The following is an 11,984-nucleotide window of genomic DNA, read 5'->3' as shown; positions in this document are numbered from 1 at the left end:
CATCGCTGGCTTTGCGATTAGTAAATCGCAACGTATCAAATCGCAATTGCGGTACGATTTTGATTAATCGCACAGCCCTAATTCATTCTTCAGCTCAATCTCATATTCACAATAAAACATTAGTTTGAATGTCCGTTGAGGAAAGTGATATCTTTGTCATACTATCCTTTCATCTGTTAAGGGTGATTTCCAATGACAGCGCTGCTCACTGCATTTGTTAACTGCATCTTACAAGCTGTTATTAAAAGTAAAAATAACTTTTTTTTTTGTTTCAGTCTCTTTCAATATAAAAGTCTTAAATGCTGACTCGTAAAACAGTCACTTGTCGCCATCTAATGGCGGAACAATATCACAAAAATCACCATCACGAACACACACACTGTTTCCCAATACTAAATACTACTATTAGACTTGTGCCGGTATTCGGTAATGCGATATATCACGGTAATGAATATGCACGATATTGTTATCGTGGGCACTTCTAAATACCGTGAATAATTATATATTACAAATTATTCAGAATTTTGAATGCATTTTAAGAATACTTTTCCCATCAACTGGTCAAAATGCACAACACCGCTGTATGCTGCGTGAAAGACGCGTGCGCACTCTGATGTAAACAAGCGCGGATGTGAAGCACATGGCGGAACATGTGAGAGACGCTCTGGATGAAAGCGCACTTTCACTCTCTGACAGCAGATGGCGCTAAACTGCAGAAATGATGATAATAATAATAATAATAATAATTCATTTAAATGCAGCCATTACCCCGGAAACCCTGTAAATAAAGCAGCTGCACTACTTTCTGTTTCTGAATCGTGTTTAAATGATTTAAGCAGTCATTCAGATTTGTGTATTTGCTATGATGTTCATCACAGTGCCAAATACTTAAATATTTAGACTTAATAGGCTATTTATTTTCAAACTTTTTTTTAACATTTTCATTTGGACTACAACATGCCCTAGATATTGTTTGAAGGTGTTTTGATTCTTTATTGTTCGGTCACACTTTACATTAGGGCTTCATTAGTTAACATTAGTTAATTCATTAGTTAACATAAACTGCCAATGAAAAATTCTTCTGAACATTTATTACTCTTAGGTATTCCAATATTTAATAACATGTTAAAATCGAAAGTTGCAGCTGTGTTATTTAATGAGCTAACATGAACTAAGACTTGTATTTTTTAAACAAAGATTAATAACTTCTGTAGCAAATGTAGCTATTGCTCATTGTTAATGTTAATGCATTAACTAAGGTTAACTAATGAGGTCTTATTGTAAAGTGATACCTATTGGTCTTTATAGTTCTTTTGCACTTTAATCTGTGTAAAACTTTTAACTTTATATATTTTTCTGTATTGCTTTATTGCATTTAAATGTTCAGTTATTTTTGTTATAAGAAAAATGTTATTAAACCTGTTATACTGTATTATGACAGCACTTTTATTTCAACTAAATTGCAATATCGTGATAATACCGTATACCGTGATAAAAGCATTAGCAATTAATCGCAACATGATAATTTGATACCGGCATATCCCTATAACAGACTAACACCCAATTGAATATTAATTGAAAACACCCGTCTGTCAAACTGACATCTGTTCAAGTGAAACAAAAAGTATAAACACCACTTTTATACGCGACTTATAGCGCGCTCAACATCAATCCAAACAAATAAACGCAGAAATTTTGCCTATAAGTGTCATTAAGTGTCTCAGCTCTTCTGTTCAAATGTTAAAGCCCATTATTGGAAAGATGCCTTACCTTCTCACAAATCCTGGAAAACGTTCCTGATTTGCCTAGAAACCATTAACGCAGCCACGATCCTCATACGAACCACGGCCGTTCGCGACAGGAACGGCGGCAGCAGCAGCAAGACGCCCGGCTCCGTAATTCCTTCAGATGTTCGGGAATCAGATGTTCAGCAGCAGACGCCCGGCTCCGTGTTTCCTTCGGATGTTCGGGAATCAGACTCCGGAGCTGCGTTCGCTACTTGTATATTGCGCGCACTTCGTGCCAAAATCAAACGACCGACCGACCGATCGAACGTCTATCTGAACGTCTTGAGCTTTGAGCGTCTTACACTGCGGGTGACCCAGCTGACGACCTGACGCGACGTCAGCGCGACAGTTGCTCTTACATTTAAGGTAAAAACTTTCAATGTTCTCATGAACTGCTAGAATCTGTGAGTAGATGTTTAATGAGGTTATGAAATATAAACATGTTCAGTTTTCATAAGAGCTGATGTTTGCATTTACAGAGATGTCTATTGATCAAAGATGAATATATCCTCCTGAGACCCAGACTGATGTCTGATCTACTGTAAAGTAAACATATACATATATATATATATATATGGACTATGTAAACCTTAAAAATAACTATTGTATGTGAAATATCTTATTCAGGTCAGTACTAAATAAACAATAACATGCATTTTGTATGATCCCTCTTATTTTTTTAAATAATTACTTCTGAATATTGACTGAGGTTAATAACTCTGCATAACTCTTGCGCAAAATTTTCACGTTGCTTGTGTGATCCATTGGCTCGCTTTGATTGTTCAAAACAGAAATATTTCCAATATTGCAACGTACCTAACACAAAAGATATTCCACATAAAAGACGAATACATAAGCTTCAACATATGCTGATAACAGTATAACTGTCTTAAATTATTCCCTTAATATTTTTTCTTGTGGCCCATACATAGTAGGCTATGGGCATTTCAATATGATTTGATATTCACATCAGTGCACATATAGGCTATCACATGCGCAATGTTTGGTGGGTGAACACAATAGATTGTACTTCGGAGTTCGGACTATTTAAATTGAGTTGTGTTACTTTTTATATGTTTGGTTGGCTTATTTTATTTTGATAATGATGTCAAGTGCTTGCACTGATGTGTGCGCGCAATTGAGGTGCCTACGCGATCACTTGAATTTGTTCCGTATGACAGCAGAAACAAAGAGAAGTCTGAGACATCACTATGAAACTATAAAGGGTCAGACCACAATTGCTACATTTGTAAGGAAGGCTATCTTACAATCTTAGGGTATCATGAAGTAGATATCATAGGCTATATGTCTGATATAAATGTCAATGTATCTTATATAAATGGTCAGCATATTTTATGTACTATATTTGATTTTTATATATAGGCGTATACAAAGCAGATAGGATACTATAGTTGCAGATTTCGCTGCATTTGAATGTATGGTAATATTTCTATTAAATATGAAACATTCTGAAATTAGATGTCTGTTCCTGAAACTTTAGTCTTAATGGGAGATGGAGAAAAATTATGTGGAATATCTTTTGTGTTAGTTACGTTGCAATATTGGAAATATTTCTGTTTTGAACAATGAAAGCGAGCCAATTGATCACACAAGCAACGTGAAAATTTTGCGCAAGAGTTATGCAGAGTTATTAACCTCAGTCAATATTCAGAAGTGAACGTAAAAAAAGTAAAAACTGACGGAATCTGACACTGCATTAACGGCACACATTCTCTCAGAGATGACGAGAGACGAATACATAAGCTTCAACATATGCTGATAACAGTATAACTGTCTTAAATTATTCCCTTAATATTTTTTCTTGTGGCCCATACATAGTAGGCTATGGGCATTTCAATATGATTTGATATTCACATCAGTGCACATATAGGCTATCACATGCGCAATGTTTGGTGGGTGAACACAATAGATTGTACTTCGGAGTTCGGACTATTTAAATTGAGTTGTGTTACTTTTTATATGTTTGGTTGGCTTATTTTATTTTGATAATGATGTCAAGTGCTTGCACTGATGTGTGCGCGCAATTGAGGTGCCTACGCGATCACTTGAATTTGTTCCGTATGACAGCAGAAACAAAGAGAAGTCTGAGACATCACTATGAAACTATAAAGGGTCTACTTTTATTTGTGTACAGCCACAATAACAAAACACTATGCTTTTCAGAATAAAGAAAACAAACAGATGTCGCTTTCTGCCGTAGCCTATTGATTTCCTTTCCGAACTTGTTGAGCATTAGAAAAATGGACAGAAAGGGGCATATAAAACTTGTCGCAGTTTTTCTTTCGTTTTGTTAATCTGTGAATTATTTAGGCTTAGTCAAGTATATTTTGTGAAAAGGGCTATTTATTTATTTTATATAGACCTAGCCTATGTGATTTTATTCAGTTTTATATAATTATATAATTTATATAATTGCTTATATTTTTGTTATTTTATTTCAGCTTTATTTCAATTAACAGAAATGTTTCTAATAGTTTTAATTAACTTTAATAACCTTATCTAAATGGCAAAACATCCACAGAACTGCAGTAGGCCTACACTTTCAATTTTCCAGCTGTTTCAAGCCACACATATTACAAATAATTAATTTAATGCCGGTCTGGGACAAAATTTCAGCCAGGCCGGGAGTCTCATCCTGGTCACCATATTTACATTACTTTTAAGAATAATGAGAGAAATGTTGGCAAAATGAGAACAATGTAGAACAATGTTGTGTGTAAATTCAATTTTTTATCGGTTTTATTTTGATAAACATGACATAATACGCTATAGCATTCATTATTAAGAGTTTGTAACTCTATTAAAGCACGACATGAAATACAGTGAGTCTTTTAAATCGTGAATTAGCGGTCATCATCAGAGCTCGTGCAGCCGCGCTGGAGAAACTGCGATGACCGTATCAGCATCTGCTTGCGAATCGCTCTTGCGGTAGCCTGCTTTGATGACATGCAAGCTGCTTTAAGTCAGACGCTGATCGATCTGCGCAAACTGAACACAACTTTATGCGCTCTGACAGTGCGCCCATGTTCCGCCAATTAATTATTTCTTAACGGTTTAAATGATTATAGTTCGTTAAGTAAACTGAGGGGGCACAAATTCTTTCTGGGTGGGCAATGCCCCCTTTTATTATCCAGAAACATAAATCAAGCTTAAATGAATTTATAATAAATCTGGCATCTAACTATTATTTACACTGTTTCTGATATTAAAATATACAATCTTACAGACTAGGATGAAGTGTTCATTTATATTCACAATGATTTGTGACAATTAGCCTATAATGCATTCTAACCGCAAACCGTTTTAGGTATGCCTATTCAATGATATGATTACAAGATGAGAACACGAGACAGTGAAAATGCATATTAGATCCAGTGTTGACAAGACCTCTCTCTCTCTCTCTCTCTCAGAAGAGTCACCAGAGGGAATATCAGAAGGAAGGAGACAAAATCATGGTAAAAATTAACAATGCGTTTATTGAATAAACTTAACTACATCTTTCTCAATTTGTTACTAATGTCAATGGACAATTAATGACAACATGACCATGACATTGAAGATTTTGAAATTTAAACTCTTTAGATTCTAATCTAAATTCTAACTCTAACCTGTAACACAATAAAGCAGACAATATAAAATTAATATGTTTGATAAATAACAAAAAAAAAAAGTAAAATATTATATTAAAATGGTATATGTATGAATGAAATAATATGGAAAAATACAAAGACATGAATTAAAAGTATTGGTTGTATGTACAGTATGCCTGGTCTTTAAAAGTAAAAAAAAAACATTAGATCCTTCTGTCATGGTATAGCCTACAGAGAAAGTCATGATAGCCTACAGGTGGGAGCTTTTTCAGTTTATCACTCAGAAGGACTTAGGGACCCACTTTATATTAAGTGGCCAAGTTCAAGTTATTGTTTGAAGGATCTTTAATGAATTGCATCAGTAATCAAGAATCAGATGTTTTGAGTTATTCCATGCGCCCTTCACTGTTGACTGAAGCCTTTTTCAAGTTTGGGCAGACATTGAGGCTGAGAATCCCTAGATAACTTGACACTTAATAACCACTGCTGCTGGATATGAGGATTAAAGGGTTCATATGGTCCAGAAAATAAAGGTGGCGCAAAGGAGAAATAGCAATATTGTCTTCACAAGTCATCAGCGAGTTATTTGAGCTGTTTTAAGTCACTGTTACCTGCAAGGCAAGATGGCAGAGGAAGCCTTTAGGAAAACAGTGGACCAACTTAAGAGGGAGTGGACAACTGCAGAGATGATTTTTACAAAGCAAGTTAAATGGTGCCCCTATTATGGATTTTTGAAAATTACCTTTCATGCAGTGTGTAACACAGTTCTAAGTAGGGATGTAACGGTATGAAAATTTCATATCACGATTATAGTTACCAAAGTTATCATGATTATCAATATTATCACGGTTTTGTTAAAATTAGATGAAAATGTTCAAAAAGAACTGATACACACACTGAAAACATTTCAATAAGTTTTATATTTGAAAATCAACAAACAACAAATACAATTAGCAGCTATATGCACTTTTTTTTAGCATAAACATTAAATTAACATTAACATGAAGCCCTAATAATAATAATAATATTAAATCACATACATATATATATATACACACAATGTGATTTCCGTTTGTGATCATGTGATCTTCGGTTAGGAGATCTTGTGATGCTTTTTAAAGCAAAGTTGGGGTTGATTTCGAGTTCACATACAAACATAAATAGAATAGGCTAATTAAATTTGTCTATTTTAATGTAAGACAACATATTTTTCGTCAGTGATAGAAATATGATTTAAGACGGTAGTGTAAGCAAGTTTAGTTAGAAAACGTTTAATAGTAAATAAGACAATTAGACAATATTTGAATAAAATAATAATAATAATAAATATTTATTTGCAACAACTGATGGAGTACTGAATGCTGCACGCACGCGCAGCGTACAACAACATTGCATGCTGCTTCTGCTTCAGACTGATGCTGGCTGGACAGGATTTACCGCGAGTTTTCAAAATCACGATAATCAAATACGGTTTTGATGATAATTAAATTTTAAACGATAATACTAACTCTCAGGGCATTTTATCGTGATTTATCATGAAACCGGTAATCGTTCCATCCCTAGTCCTAAGTGAATGAAAACATCCTGTAAAGTTTTAAATCTGAAAGTGCACCGTGTATAAAGTTATTGTCTCACAAAAGAAGAGAAGAGTCATTAAAACGAGTCGTTTTTAAAATGAATCCCAAGCCGCTTCATGTTGATGTCAACATGAAACATTAGCATATTGCACGCCCACTTGTTGCGCACGCAGACCCAGGAGAACTTTTAGATTAAAGTAATTATGTTTTGAATATGGATATTTTTATTACAAAAATGCATCAATTCGCTACAGGAGGCCTTTGTTCACCCCCCGGAGCTGTCTGAGACACTTTTTTTAATGAATGTGCGCTTTTTATTTAACTTCTTTTGAACTGAAGCAATGCAACACCAGCTGACTGCAATGATTGAGCTTGAAAGATCAAAGACAATTTTTTTTATGTAACTCCAACTAGATTCGTCTTAAAGAGGAAAGTCATATACACCTAGGATGCCTCAGGGGTGAGTAAAACGCCGCCTAATTTTCATTTTTGGGTGAACTAACCCTTTAAGGCGGGATTACTGGCAGAGTTGGAAGTTAAAGCAAAGAGTGATGAGAAAGTGAAGCTTGATATTCAGCAGGTAGCAGATATTGAGAAGACTAAGTGTGATTGTGAGGCAAAGCTCGACAAGGTGCGAAAGATTGTCCAGACTAACCTGTGGCAGAGGTATGGCCAAGAGGAATTAACTATTGCAGTACATTAAGCTGAGAAAGCTTGTGAACATTCTGCTTCAATACCCGTTGCTGGTGTCAATTGTGAAGGATTAGAACTTCAACTAATCCAAGGCTTGTAAGCAAAGTAGTCAAGACTCTTGCCAGCTGGGAGAGAAGGATTCCTACGATGGAGAAGAAGAATTTTGAGAGCAGAGTGAAGCAGTTAAAAGTCCAAAATAACAGACTTGTTTCCAGAAGCAGTAAGTTCATTAAAGCACGTAATGTTGAAAGTGCTCAGTTTACATATCCCACTGAACCAAATGCAGCTCTCCAAACTATGCCTGTTACACCAGTTGTGAGAATAAAAGGTTTTCCTAAATTTAGTGGGATCAAGAGAGATTTCTTCCATTGGAGAAAAGATTGGGAGAGTTTGCAGAAACAAGGGGAACCAAATGGGTTTAGCAGAGGTCAAGAAAATCCAGCTCCTGGACAGCTTGGATGACAGAATTGCGAGGGACTTGAGGCTGTCAAGTTGTAGCACTGCTGAAGATGTGTTTAGAGTGTTGGAGAATCGACATGGCAATAAGGTAACAATTGCTATGGAAATTATTGAAGAGCTGGAAAGGATTCCTGCTGTAAAAGGTAACCAACCCAGAAAAGTGCTAGACTTGATCCAGACTGTTGAAAAAGCTCTTTCCGACCTGACAGATCTTGGGAACACTGGTGCGATCAAGAACCCTCTCGTAATCAAATCTATTGAGAGTAAATTGCCTGAATTTGTAAAAAGAGATTGGCATATCTTCATGATTGACATGATAATGGTGTAACCCCAGAGAATCACTTTGACTACATCCTGAAGTTTTTAAAGAGACAGGAAGACGTTCTTGAGAAACTCGAGCAGCTCAGAATCACTGACGAGGTAGAAAGGTTTGATAAATCAGAAAGAAGATGTAGCGAATCAGCTCAAAGGGGAAATATGAATAATCAATCATAACTAGTTATGATTAATTATAAATATTTAGATCCGCTGTAAGTATTTACTTGACATCTCCGTGTCAACTGTCTGTCCATTCTAAGAATGGTAATTTCCTGATTAAGGAAAATAACTCTTACTGTACAATACTACTCAGAGCATGTAGCAAAAATCTGCATGATTAGGGACTCCAGTTATGAGCAAACAATGAACAACCTCAAGTGTGATACAAGTAAGACTTTATTAACTACATAAACACTTAAACTAGTCTAACATACACACACACACACACATACAGTTGGCATAGGAAAGGGGGTTAAAGCTTAAGCAGTAAAGGTAAGAGAAATAAAGACATGAAGCTATGGTACAATTTGATATTCAGCAGATCTACAGCCTGAAGGAAAAAATCAGTTTCTTAGTTCAAACACACCTTTGTAAAAAGGTGCAAATGATACTTAATGTATCAATTCATAAAACTAAGTTTGATACTTGCACGTCTCGCCTGTTTGAAAGAGAGTCCTGATGCACTTTGGGGCTCCAGTTGGTCTCTGCTGAAGTTGGTTGATGAGAAAAAACCAGTTTGAGTCAGAGGATCTTGATGAATGGAAAGACTAGGCCGGAGCATGGCACAAGCTTAGGGTGGTTTTTAAGGAATAGTTCTAGCTCACATCTTCATCTTCTCAGAAACTAACAGGACCGCACGCAGACTGAAAGGCTATATGTTGGAGCCCACCGGGCACGCCCGCACCGGCTCAGGCTCTCCACATGGGCAGCAATCAGAAAATTTAGCAGAAGAACCTGGGCAGAACTGTGCGTGAGCTCTTTAAAGTCTGAGACGAGTCCCGCCTCTCAGAATGGGCTTGTCCAATTAGAAAGGCTGAATTTCCAAGCGGGAGGTTGGAAATACTGGTGAGTTTTAAGACCCTTTGTCTGAGAGTATGGCAATTTGCATATGGAACTGGATTGGATGCTGATATGCAAACTATTAAAAATTCTTAGAACACTAACATGCTGCATAGGTATCCACATATTATATACACTCTGAAGTAGATCATCCGAAGACGAATTCATAGATGCCAAACATGGTATACGTTTACATTAACTAGTGATCTGTCATAAGCATGCATTAAAACAGTATACAATACACAAGACCATATACAAGGAGGTAGTAATCATACACAAATACCTGGGGATATGCATGACAGGAAAGTCATAGAAAAATTTGTCTATGAATTAATGTAAGAAGTCATTGTGTGAACAGCACCACTTGGACCCAGTCCACTGCCTGGTTGGTGCAGTGCTGGAGTACCTGCAGGAGTGCCCTTCAGCAGGGCTACACTGTGCATGTGGCACCTATTTAAGGCTAGCCATGTACCATTGATGGAGCATGGTAAAATGGAGTAAAAGATCAACTGAATTAAAACAGATTTTCTTTAAAAAAGTATTGCTAAAAATACAAATGAGCACAGGGTTGTAGGATTTCTATCGAACAGACACAGATACGCCATTGAATCAACTCATCACAAGGTCTAAACTAATCATCACTATCACGTGACTCAATATTCTGAGTCAGTTCCTGTCAGCGCCTTGTCGTTATCTACTTAGAAGAGGGATAATAACTAACTCAGTCAGGAGAACGACAATAGATCTTTTCTTACAACATGGGCCGTGGAGAAGAACCTCGTGGGCACAATGTATGGAACTGTTATATCCAACAGGAAAAGGACGAGTAAATTAACTGACGCCCTCAGGCCTGCAAACACTGGATCTATACGTGACTATCACATGACTCTTGACCACCTGCTTCCTGCCCTTCTGAAACCCAACTGACCCGCGTTCTTTTCTCTTACAACAAAAGAAACAGAACCTTGCATGACGATTTTAAAAGACAATCATTTAAAATCATTTAAAGTATTAGAGCAATATACTCCCAAATAATATGCTTTCTGTTTGATGTGTTATTGGAACCTATGATATTTTAATCTTTGCCTTATAACTTTTCCTTTTAGCAGATAACCAGTGTTTAGTATCGGGTGAAAGCTTGTTTTATTTGCAGAACATTGGTGTGAATGAAAAAAAGATATTCGGCATCATTCTCTGGTGATAATACTTTTATAAGAAGTTATTAAAACTTGCAGAAATACTCCCCACGGGGAGCATGTGATTCATGCATGATAAAGGAACAGTATAGGGCGTGGTTAAGGCCCTCACAGCCGTAACATCAGGCTAGTGATCCTCCAGAACTCCAAAACTTCGTCGAACTTCGTGACTGCAGAAATCTTCAAAGCTTAGTCTTTGCAAACAGAATCTGAGAAGAACTTCCAGCGCGTCGTAACGTCACAAGGAAACCAACCAATCGCCGGAGGGCATCCCCAGAAATACCTCAGAACATCGACCGCGTCAGCAGCAAACCCGCAGCCCTGGGATTCCCTCAACCAGCCATCCAGGAAGCCTGTTGTCAGCTGTCAACTTGAACGCAAGTAACAAACAAATCACCATTTCTATAGCTTGATTTGTTGGTGCGTGTTCCACTTCCAAATTCATCTATGCTATTAAATATCCCCGGGTACCGAGCTTAGAGTAGCTAACTAATGCTTGTGGCCATTTAATTCACTAAAACTAGTGAACTTGAGACGCGGTGCTCAAAGAGAGTGTCCTAACGTTGTTTATGGGAGAATTGAATCTTGATCAAGTGTAAGTAAAAATCTACGTGTGTTTTTGTCTGTCAAATAGACTGACAAAGTGCTTAGGTCCGTCAAGGCCTCAATAACGCTGTTGTATTAATAATTAATCTGTAGATTAATTTACCTCGCTCTAAGCGAGTGAGTTGTGTTTGGTCAGCGCTATAAGAAAAGAAAAGATAAGAATCTAAATAGTGCTTTTGGTGGTTCAGAGTGAAATGCGCTGACGTTTCACTGACTACCCGTAACTGTGTTTAAGCTCACATGCTCGCTTATGCTGTGTATGTCACCATAGCAACAGCCGTAACCCAGGAAGTTCTCGGATACTTTTTCCGTGATAACCTTCAAGTGCGCAAGCGCAGCCCGCTGGCGCCATTTTTGAGCTGTTGTAAACAAATAGCCTAGCATGAGCTAAGCTAACTGAAGCTAATGAGTTTGCATTGAAGCCTATGCAGAGCTATTAGCATTGTGAAGGCTAGCGGTTAGCATTCTGTAGCATCTTGTGGTCTTGAATGCAGTGTTTTGAAATGTTGAAGTGATCTAAGCTTTTGTATCTGAACTTTTATCTGAACTCTCACACTAGTGGGTTCTTTCACCTCATCTCTCTCTCTTTTACACTTATCCATCTTATCTCTCTTCTCCTCTCCTCCCATCGAAAAGAACGTTGACAGATGCAAATTTAATAAACCTGGCTGTACGCGA

Source organism: Sinocyclocheilus rhinocerous, unplaced genomic scaffold, assembly GCF_001515625.1.
Source record: "Sinocyclocheilus rhinocerous isolate Xijiao unplaced genomic scaffold, SAMN03320098_v1.1 scaffold928, whole genome shotgun sequence".
NCBI classification, from domain to species: domain Eukaryota; kingdom Metazoa; phylum Chordata; class Actinopteri; order Cypriniformes; family Cyprinidae; genus Sinocyclocheilus; species Sinocyclocheilus rhinocerous.
The sequence above is the reverse complement of the archived record's forward strand: the minus strand, read 5'-3'. Positions refer to the sequence as shown.